An 11371-nucleotide genomic window follows, 5' to 3' on the forward strand; every position below is an offset into this window, starting at 1 on the left:
GACCATATGAAACACACGTTGTTGGAAACATTGCACGAATGTAAATACACAACTCAATTGATAATATATCAAACAACCTTATGAGTTTTAGACATTTTAATACAGAAAAGTAACATATTATACCTGTAAATACTTTTTATGGCTTTAACATCTCTCTCGATATATAGTCTGTATTGTTTTTGTGTTCATGTTATGCAGCAGCAGCTCTGTGACACTGAAGCTTCACTACAGAAGCACTTTGGTTAAAGTTAGAAAGAGATTGTGACTTTGTTAAATATTAATAAAGTAAACATCCGGTCTCATGCTCCAAGTTACTTTAGCCTCTTTCAATATTAATACAAGACTACCAGCTTTTTTTAACCCTGATATATATATATATATATATATATATATATATATATATATATATATATATATATATATATATATATATATATATATATATATATATATATATATATGTATATATATATATATATATATATATACATATGGTGGTAGAAGTATCAGATCCTATACTTCAGTAAAAGTACAAAAGTATCAGCATCAAAATGTATTTAAAGTGTCAGAAGTAAAAGCACTCATTATGCAAAATGTTTTATATATTCCAAATATATTATTAGATTAATATTATTATTGATGCATTTATGTAAGCAGCATTTTAATTTTGTTAAAGATAAGGGTCATTTTAACTTGTTAATATGCTGTTGTAAGGTATTAATTAAGGTATAGGTATTAATTAAAAAAAAGGCTACTAACTTTAGTATCATAATGTTTTAAGTTAAATCTCAACCTGAAAAGTAACTAAATGTAGTGGAGTAAACAGTACAATATTTGCCTCTAAAATATAATGAAGTAGAAGTTTACAATTACATAAAATGGAAATACTCAAGTAAAATATACATTGTTTTGGTCTCTTGGTAGTCTTTTGTGTCTCTTGTCATCTTGTGTTGCTTTGTGCTCATTATATGATCAGCAGTGATGGAAGAAGTAACAATCCTGCATTCAAAACTTACTTAAGTAAAAGTACAAAAGTATCTGCATCAAAATGTACTTAAATTATCAAAAGTAAAAGTACTCAGTGATGCAGAATGGATCCACTCAGATTGTTTTATATATACCAAATATATTATTGGAGTATTATTGTTGATGCATTTATACAAGTAGCATTTAACTGTTGTCCAGGTAGGGCTCATTTAAACTACTTAATATACTGTTATGTGGTTTACCATTATCATTTTGAACTGATCATGATTTTCATCATCTCTTTGTAGTCTCCTGGGTCAGTAATAACTCCATGATATCACCAATTATTATCAGTGTTCACCTCACTGATGCTCTGATGTGAGAATAGTTAGAAACGTCTGCAGAAGTTCAATATCTGGTTACAGACTGAAATCAGAGAAGTGCTATCTGTCAGAGGGAACACGACCGATCTGAAATTCTCGACACACTTCTGGCCATTTAGTATATTTTGTATAACAGAATAGATGTTTTTCATGCGTCCCTCCCAAAGCAGCACAATACAAGCTTAAATTGTCCTCCGCCAGCAGCTCGTCCCTCGGCTCTGTGACAAACAGAGAGGCTCGTCTGAATGTGGCTGCTGTTTACTCTCCATTTCCAAAAAAACAACAACCAAAAAAAGCATTCAGTTTCTGTCAGGAGATACTGAAATGGACATATTCTCCAACAGACAGTGTGATGCATCTGAAATAAAACACACACACACACACACACACACACACTTTCAGTGTCCGTGCAGCTCTGGTCGGTTAATGCAGACAGACAGCAGCGCTCAGACGGAAAGGTCACGGCCTTTGAAAAGCAGCAAAAAAAGCAGAAACTATATCTGTGCTGTAAGTGAAGATTTATTTCTATAGCAATAACCTTTCAGAGCAGAAATTACAAAGTTATTCATAATTAAAGAAACACAGAGGCAGCGTAGTAAGAGGCACAAAAGAATATACCAGCAAATAAAAGAAATAAAGCCGAGTTATTAATGCAGCGTTTCCCACTCCGACATGAATAAACAACAATTTCCAGAACACGGGTGTCAGGAACAGGAGCAGGAGAGGAACTTTAAGAGCTCTCAGCCTTTATTGCAGCTTCACTAGATGTTTCATATGTATTCTGTGCTCATTATCTTTAAAGGCAGAGAGGGGGGAACGAACGCATCATCCTTTCATTGTGGAAAAATTCCTGCAGGGCAGTAAATAAGCGAGACTGAGCTGACTTAATCTGAGGGAGAAATATGGCAATTAACAGAGAGATCTCCACCCAGAGAGGCTCGGCCCGCACCACCGCTTTGAACCGGCTGATAAGGAAGTTTTTTTCTGGTTCCCTTCATCCACATAAATAAACAGTTCAGATGAGGAATGCAAGATGAGGGAAACATGCCTTATTCATACTGTCACCACCTTTCCTTCTCTCTGTTCTCACTCCACATATCTCCATAACTCTTACTCTCTTATCAGCATTACTTTAACTCAATCTCTCCATAACACACACACACAAACATTTCTATACATACACATACAGTAAATACACAAAAAAACAAAAAACAATTATCAGCTCCGTACTACACGTGTGGTTTAGGTTTGTGTTTGTGTCTGTTTGTGTCATATTTACTAATTATCAGTGGTGGAATGTAACTTTGCATTGCATTTACTCAAGTACAACTCTGAAACACTTTAGGTACTTTAAGACAAGATCAGACTTTATTTATCCCACAGTGGGGAAATTCAGTCGTCACAGCAGCTCAAGATACAGACAGGGGAATTTATAATGATATAAAAACAGAATAAAGAATAATATACACATTATATACACCTTATATCACATGTTTTCAGTGGTGGAAAGTAACTAAGTACATTTACTCAAGTACTGTACTTAAGTACAATTTTGAGGTACTTTACTTGAGTATTTCCATTTTATGTAACTTTTTACTTCTACTTCACTACATTTTCAGGTAAATATTATACTTTTTACTCACCTACATTTTGCTGGCAGATTTAGTTACTTTTCAGGTCGATATTTAAAATGAAAAACATGATGAATTTAAAGTAATTAGACTTTTTAAGTACCTTTTAAATATGTAATAATATATTTATAATATATATAAAACAATCTGCATAACAAATATTTTTACTTTTGATACTATTAGTACATTTTGATACTTTTATACTTAAGTATTCTAAGTAAGTTTTAAATGCAGGACTTTTACTGTAGTGGAGTCATTTCACAGTGTGGTATTGGTACTTTAAATGAATTTGGGGATCTGAATACTATTTCCACCACTGCATGTTTTTTTGTTTTGTTTTTTGTTTTCCTGAGAGTATTTTGCATATCACAGATAACGCACATTAGAGAAAAATAGATTTTAGCATGTTATTCTATAGTAAGTATAGTAATTCAATATTAACTATATTATTGGATTAAAATACACATAAAATCATTAAAATGAGCTCCACCATTACCAGCTACAAAAATAAAGTATTAAACATATTAATGCATCAATAAGTATGATCCAGTAATATAATCTTTATTATTCTGAAATGGGCCATTCTGCAGTAAAAGTGCTTTTACGTTTGGGACTTTAAGAACATTTTGATGCTGATAATTAGGTGCTTTTACTTAAATAAAAAAAATGGATGCATGACTTTTACTTGAAACAGTTTGCAGTGTAGTGTTGCTGCTTTTACTTCAGTTTAATATCTGGGTACTTCTTCCACCACAGCTAATTATGTAATGAGCGTTGTTGTTTTAGCATTTTGTTCAGCCTCAGGAAGTCTCAGTAGTTACACAGGCAGAGTTTTTTGCATCAATTTTTAAAACTATTGTGGGTTGAAACAATAACTAACATGAATGTGCATGTGTTAGTTGGCAAGTAAAGAAAATAACACTTTTCTCATTGACCCAATTAATCAGCTTCATTCAGCCTGTCACAGCGGAAAGGAGGAAGCACAGAGGAAGCAGGAGAGACACTGGGAGAGAGACAGAAAGGGTTTAATGTCAAGCTGAAGTGAGTTCTCTTCTCCCTTATTGTCATTTTTGTTCTCTGTGAGTTTAATATCTTTCTTGCAGTGAGTGGAGCCATTTACTGCAAACTTTTCTGAGACAGAGTCCTCATGAAAACTGCAGCCAGCAGTGCTCCGTGTGTGTGTGTGTGTGTGTGTGTGGTAAGAATATACCCTGCTATAATATGAGCAAAGAGTGAGAGTTGACCTGGATCATTTGCAGAACAACAGCTCTGTATGACAAGCTTTTTAAAGAATACTGCAACAAAACTGCCACCAAATAATAGTTTTGAGTATCGAATTCTGCTGTCAGCTGAAAGAGAGAGTTCAGATTTATTGCAGTGTGGCTGTATGAGCCAGTGTTTCTCCTACAGTAGCTGTCAGTCACCATATTTGTCTCCATCAGTTTGTTTGAGTTTAATCAAGTCACTTTTTCCAAACATCAAACATGTGAAACAACCAAATAACACAAGACCTAACAAGCCAGCCAATATTAGTCACTAGTCCAACAGTAAGACGTCCAGCCTGACGTCTGTCTGTAGTTTTATTTCAGGAAACTTAGACCAGCTTGTGATGTATGTGTGAATACACTTTTTCTGTGTCAACATTATCATCCCATTTAAAGCAACATTAGGTAGAATTTGTATTTTTTAACAGTTGTACATGTCCATTTATTAGCCAAACATCAAGCATGTTAAACAAGACAAGACATAGCAAACCAGCTAATGTTACTCACTAGTCCAACAGTAAGACGTCCAGCTTGACGTCCGTCTGTGGAGTTTTAATTCAGGGAACTCTCCCAGAAACTAACATTACAGTGACCTCCTGGAGTATTACCATGGTTAATGTTTATATCCTGTAGTTCTTGTGTTTTTTTAATAGTCTGAACTCTTTGGAGTGCCCTCCAGTGGAGTCCTCCAGAAACACACCTTGTACATAAGCAAGTATGTGAACAATTCTGTATATCTGCAGCCTGACACAGAGCAAGAACCGTATCAAACATTATTTTTAGGCAAAATTGTAACATAATATTGCCTTAAGTGTTAAAAATAAATATTCACCACCTTTTCTATCTCAGTTTTGGTCTCCACCAACTCAAAAAATAAATATCTGGTTTTTATCTGTTAAATTCAAGAACAATTTCAGAATAAGAGTCGTCAGAGAGTGTTTGTAGCATGGTTGACTTTTCAGTGTTATGTATTATTTTCAAAATAAGAGTCCTCAGACTTTTTTTAATGACTTGGAACTTGACTTGAAAGAAAATAACCTTCTTGAGACTTGGAAGCTAAAGATGCATGACCTAGTTGACTTGAGAAATGATGACTTGAATTACTTGTGTCCAGTGTTGTTAATTAAACACATTAATAATACAATATTAATTTGCATTTTGAAATTTTTGCACGTCATTTAACACTGCATTAAATGGCCGTTATCAGTTGAATATTTATGTATTATGAGTCAAGTTAGATGTTTGTCACTGTGTAACTTTGGTTTAGGTTGCTTAACATTGTGCTTACATGGTAAAGTTGTCAACACAGATACAATATATGTGGTCAGCTCGTATTGTCAGCCGGGCAACACAGCTAAAACATCTTACTCAAGTGGTCAGTGGCAACCCAAGTCTTGTTCCTCAAATACACAAAGTATGAATTGATGCTAAGCTTATGAATACATGCTGGGCAGAAATTGCAAAGTGTTCGAAGTACATTCACTGCTGCCCTCGTCCACAGCAGCACATCGTTTATCTTCTGTGTCAGAACTCCTGCCTGCTTCTACAAACTCACGGTGTGCAGACCATCATCTTCTATACACTGGATTTTGGAAAATGAGGTCAAAATATCCAAAGAAATGTCTCAACCTAGTCCTACAGAATAATTTCTATGTTAGAAATGTTCAAGTTTCCACCAAATAATGGCTGAAGCTTCTCTTGTTAGTGGAATCAGCTGTTTTCATTGTTTGTGATTAGATTTCTGCAATAAATGATAAAGCTCTTCAGTTTGTTTTATAGGAGATCATGTTTCAGTTCAATTAAACACACTTGTATATAAAACTTCTAGGAGATACTGTTGGGTGTTATCTTTTCTTGGGTCTTTCTCTCCAAACACCTTCATTATTTCAGCTCAGCTCAGACAAACTGATGACAGGACTCCTGCTCGTTTTCACACCAGGCTGCAGCAGGTTAACACAGCAATGTTCACAACTAATAAAGGGAAATGTAGCAGCATGCAGGCAGATCATCAGCTTACTGGGAAGCTGTATATTAAGTCATATTTTGGTATAATCTAGTAGTTACTACTAACATATGGACAGTTTGAAACTTCTGCTGCAGCGTGACACTGACTCTGTTATAACTGCTGTTAATCCAGACTGACTGCAGCTGCCATCCTCGATAAAGGAACATACTGCAAAGTTTTCCGGGTCGATACTGGAGACAGGAGTGAAACTTTAAGACTTGCTTCAAAATCATTTGAAGACAGATTCCTTATTAAATATTGTTGACACTTTTCTTGAGCTTTATCACACGATTGACTGGGTGTTTATCAGCACTTATCTATGTTGGTAGCTGTACTGTTTGGTCCCCAGAGCAAAGACAGAACACCCAAAAAGGTTTATTTCGACCATAAAGAAAACCAAAAATGTACAGAGCAGGTGGTGTGAGAGGGAGGCAGGCTGGCAGGAAGGGATCCACAGGTCACAGGTAAAACACGAGGGATCACCACGTGGGAGACCAAACAAACATAAAGGCACGAGAGAAAACACGCAGACAGAAAAAGGAAAGGAAAAGTAGAGGGAGAACAAAACACAGAAAACAGAACCCTCATAAAGCCTGCTCCACCTTTTATTAGATTGTTATCAGCTCATTCAATAGCCACCCGCTGTTTCGTTCTGACTGGTCTCATATTTCCATTCTAGATTTTCCTCCTTTCACCAGGAGAACGGGGTTCATGACCCAAAAGTAAACTACTTTTTACGTAACTTACATTTTTTTATGTAACCTACGTTTTTTATGTTACTTCTGTGGCTCACGTCGTCCTCATAACTACTTCACTCCTTCACTCCTTTACTTTTTAACCTAGGCCTCACCAGGAGGTGTTGTTGTTGTTGTCGTAAGGAATCTGCAGCCTTTTAACTAAACATAACCGCTTGTTTTCAATGAGCGGCCATTAAATGATGATGGTGGTTGATGGGTCAAACAAACATCAGACTTTTACCAGGAGAACAGGGTTCATGTCCTGTGTGAAAACAAAAGTAAACGACTTTTTACGTAACTTCTGTGTCTCACGTCGTCCTCATAACTACTTCTCTCCCAGAATTTCCATCATTTATCTCCTCTTTAAACTGTCTTTTAGAGCCTAACCAGGAAGGAATCCACAGAAACTGTACCTTTTTTTTTACAACAGTGACGTGTACGTGTTTGTATAATGATGTGTGTGCTATTTTTAGAATGCTCCGCTCTGTACCGTGAGCCGCCAAACTCTCATAGGAGTCTATGGATGGTGCTGACAAAAGGTCTGTTCTGTCGTTTAGGTTGGGGATCTTGTTTTAATTTTGTTACATTTTACATCTATAAAAGGTGAGCACTAAAAAGTTCCTGGTTATGCATTTCCGTAATGCACTGAAGTTTGGTTGCATTACTTGAAATAAAATTGTTTACTCTTGGTTTCACACACGAACATGTCTGTCTCCTGGGTCAAAGTCCTGGGTTTGTTTTGGTTTGATACATAATTAATGTCCCTTACTTACAGGTCCAAGTTGCAGTAAATTCAAAGTAGATATTTGAACTCACAATAAATATTCTAACCATGATTATTTCACATGACCATGAAGAGAAGGAGGCTCGTGTTTCTGGCGTCTCAGCTTCTGAGAGTGGGTAAAACACAGAGACGTTCACTGAGCGTAGCTTTAAATGTCTCGGGAGAATGTGAGAATAAAGTCCCCTCGTACATTATCTTGTGTCTTTTCTGTGCGATGGCAGTGAGAGGAGGAGCAGGTAATAAATCTGCTGGGATTTGTCAGAAGAAATCACAGATGTGTCAGTGCGGCTTCTATATTTCAGTTTAACGCTCACTCCTGTTAATACATCACTGCTGGAGCCCGTCCTGATTGGCTCCGTCACTGAGAGAGTGTTAAAATCCATCCAAGGAGCCCAGTTTATGGAAAGCTCTGAGTGTGCAGGGTCATCCTCAGTGATGCCAAATGCATGTGTCTTAAGTGGAAACAGAGCTGAGCATCCAGTGATAAAGTGCCATCTCTGAGTAACTTTCAGGCACCGCTCAAAGGGACGGTTTTAATTAGTAAAGCTGTCCTTGGTAAACATTAAATTAACACTGTAGTGTAAACATGTCACTGTCAGGGAAGTTATCTTGAGCTGCAGTGTGTCTGAGAATAAATTCATGGAAATTAGTTTGGCAACCTTCACTGTATAAAGCTAAATGTATAGATTTATGAGCAAAAACCATCAGACATAAACTGGCAGATACACAACTTTAGACCTGCTTGTGAAATATGTGTTTATACACTTTTTCTGAGTCAACATTATCATTCCATTTAAAGCAACATTAGGTAGAATTTGTATTTTTTAACAGTTGTACATGTCCATTTATTATTAGCCAAACATCAAGCATGTGAAACAAGACAAAACATATCAAACCAGCTAATATTACTCACTAGTCCAACAGTAAGACGTCCAGCTTGACGTCCGTCTGCAGAGATTTAATTCAGGAAACTCTCAGAAACTAACAAGACAGTGACCTGGAGTGTCACCATGGTTAATGTTTACATCCTGTAAATCTGGTGGTTTTATATAGTCTGAAGTCTTTGGAGTGCCCTCTAGTGGAATCCTCCAGAAACACACCTTACATACCTTATAAGCAAGTATGTGAACAATTCTTGATACCTGCAGCCTAACACAGAGCAAGAACCGTATCTAACAATATTTTTTAAGCAAATTGTAACATAATATTGTTTTTTAAGTGTTAACAAAAAACAAATATTCATCCCCTTTTTAGCTCAGTTTTCGTCTCCACCAACTAAAAAAATAAATATCTGGTTTTCTATCTGTTAAATACAAGAAAAAATTCCGAATAAGAGTCGTCAGAGTGTGTTTGGGGTGGAATTTCAGAATAAAAGATGCCAGAGTGTGTTTGTAGTTCATTTTCAGAATAACAGTCATCAGAGAGCGTTTGTAGCACGTTGGATTCTTCAGTGCGGGTGTGCTGTGTATTATTTTCAAAATAAGAGTCCTCAGATCGTGTTTGGGTGGAATTTCAGAATAAGAGCCCGCAAAGAGTGTTTATGTGTGTGTGTGTGTGTGTGTGTGTGTGTGTGTGTGTGTGTTGTGAATTATTTTCAAAATAAGAGTCCTCAGAGAGTGTTTTCAGTGGGTTTTCAGAATAAGAGCCCTCAGTGAGCGTTTGTATATATCTTCAGTGTGAGTGTGTTAAGTATTACTATCATCTGTCTGCTGTTTGATGGTTCGGTCGCCTACAGTTGGTTTATGAGTGTTTGACAGCCAAAGTAAAAACTTCAGACGTCAGCAGTTCTTTTTGTTATTTAACTTCAGACTTTTCTAAAAATAAAAAAAGTGCCTTTGTTCATTTATACAGAAGAATTAAACACCTTTGAGGTTTGCGTTTGTATCTTTTATTCAACTTTAAAATATCTTCAAAGGAAGGTGGCCGCTTGTTCACCTCACTTTGCACCTCTGAGAACAAAACTGCCTTTTATGATTTACATTCAATTTGTAAGAAAAGCTGGCATCTTTATCAGTTGTTTTCCATTTAGTAGAACACACTCTCAGAGATGATTACACTTATTACTGACCAATCAGAACAACTCCTGCCACAAAACCATAAATGGGAAGCAATTTGATTTTGCCCACATTACCCAGAATGCTTTCATGTAGTGTTAATGTTGGTCAGTGCAGGTTTAAGGGCCTCACTGAGATTCAGACACAGAGACCAGTCGGTCTGTGCAGCAGCACTTTTTACATCATGCTTCCAAAATCAATTTTTCCTAGAAAATCACTGATCTCCACTGTCAACGCATTTCAGCTCAGAATAAATATCTCCTGCACAGGGAGGACAGAGGAACAAGTCATCTGGACACAACATATCATGAACGGATGAAGGAGTTGGGGGTCTCGAGCCGGTAGCCAGGAAAGACCTTGTTGCTATGGCAACTAATGAACCATGTTGTGAAGAGGGGGGGGGGTCTCAGATCTCCAGTAAAGATGCTGAAGTAGAAGAGGAAGACGAGTAATAACACTCATCAGGAGGAGAAGCAACTCATCCGTCCTGACTCAAGTGGGAGAGTGATGAGAGATCAGCATGTGAATCAAAGGTTGATTAGAGGACCGGCTGGTGTGTGTCCACGCACACGATGGCAGCGGTAACAGAGAGTGGAACATGAAGAAGACACAGGAAGTAAAGAGGAAAAAAGAGTGAGAGGAGCTGAGAGAATGAAGGGCGAGGCGTCTGCCAGGACACGTTTCGTACTGAACCCAATTCCAGAGGCGACGAAAAGAAAGGCGGCCTGAAAGTTGAGAACAGTGTGAGGCTGCATCACAGACGGCCTTGAATACTTTGCAAACACACACTCTCACACACACACACACATACAGCAGTCTGCGGTGTGAGGAACCTCCATCTTGCTGTTCCTCTCCGTACACACCAGCAGCAGACCTAATTGCAAAGTGGGACATTATATAGGGCAGAGAGAGAGAAAAAAAAATGTTGGGCTAAAAAGAGAATAGGAGGCAAGTGAGATCGGCGATGCAGTGAAATCCTGCAGCGTCCAAACAACACAAACACCCACTCACGCCCTCCGTCAGGTTCACCGCCTTCACAGGACACAGCTGTTTAACGTATAAACCCGTGACTTCAGCATCATCGTCTCTTCACATGTATATTTACATTCAGTGCAGCTCGTCTCTGATCTGATGTTTCTTGTTAGTTGATATGCAGGTCTCACTCCTTTATTAGCTGAGAGTTGAGTTGTTTTTTTAACTTGACATGTGGTTGATTGCTTTGATTGTCTGTCTGCGTGTGTTTCCCCTCAGAGACAAAAGTTTGAATCACAGATTACAATATGTGGGACACTTTCTTAGAGGCATTTAAATAAATAAGCACACATTCAGGATAGCTGCAGCCGTGCATGCTCATGCATCCAGACAATTGACCTTCATGCCAAATTTCAGCCTCGTAGGATACAAATTGACAGACAGAGCGAGCTGCAGATATATGTGAAAGAGGATTGTTCTGGTTCTGAATTCTCACCTTTTATTGACAATAGTTGGTTCTCTGTGTTCAACTGTAGATTCATACCGCAGAAACATCACTGGGATTTCATTTAGC

Source organism: Centropristis striata, chromosome 2 (genome assembly GCF_030273125.1).
Source record: "Centropristis striata isolate RG_2023a ecotype Rhode Island chromosome 2, C.striata_1.0, whole genome shotgun sequence".
Classification (NCBI taxonomy): Eukaryota; Metazoa; Chordata; class Actinopteri; order Perciformes; family Serranidae; genus Centropristis; species Centropristis striata.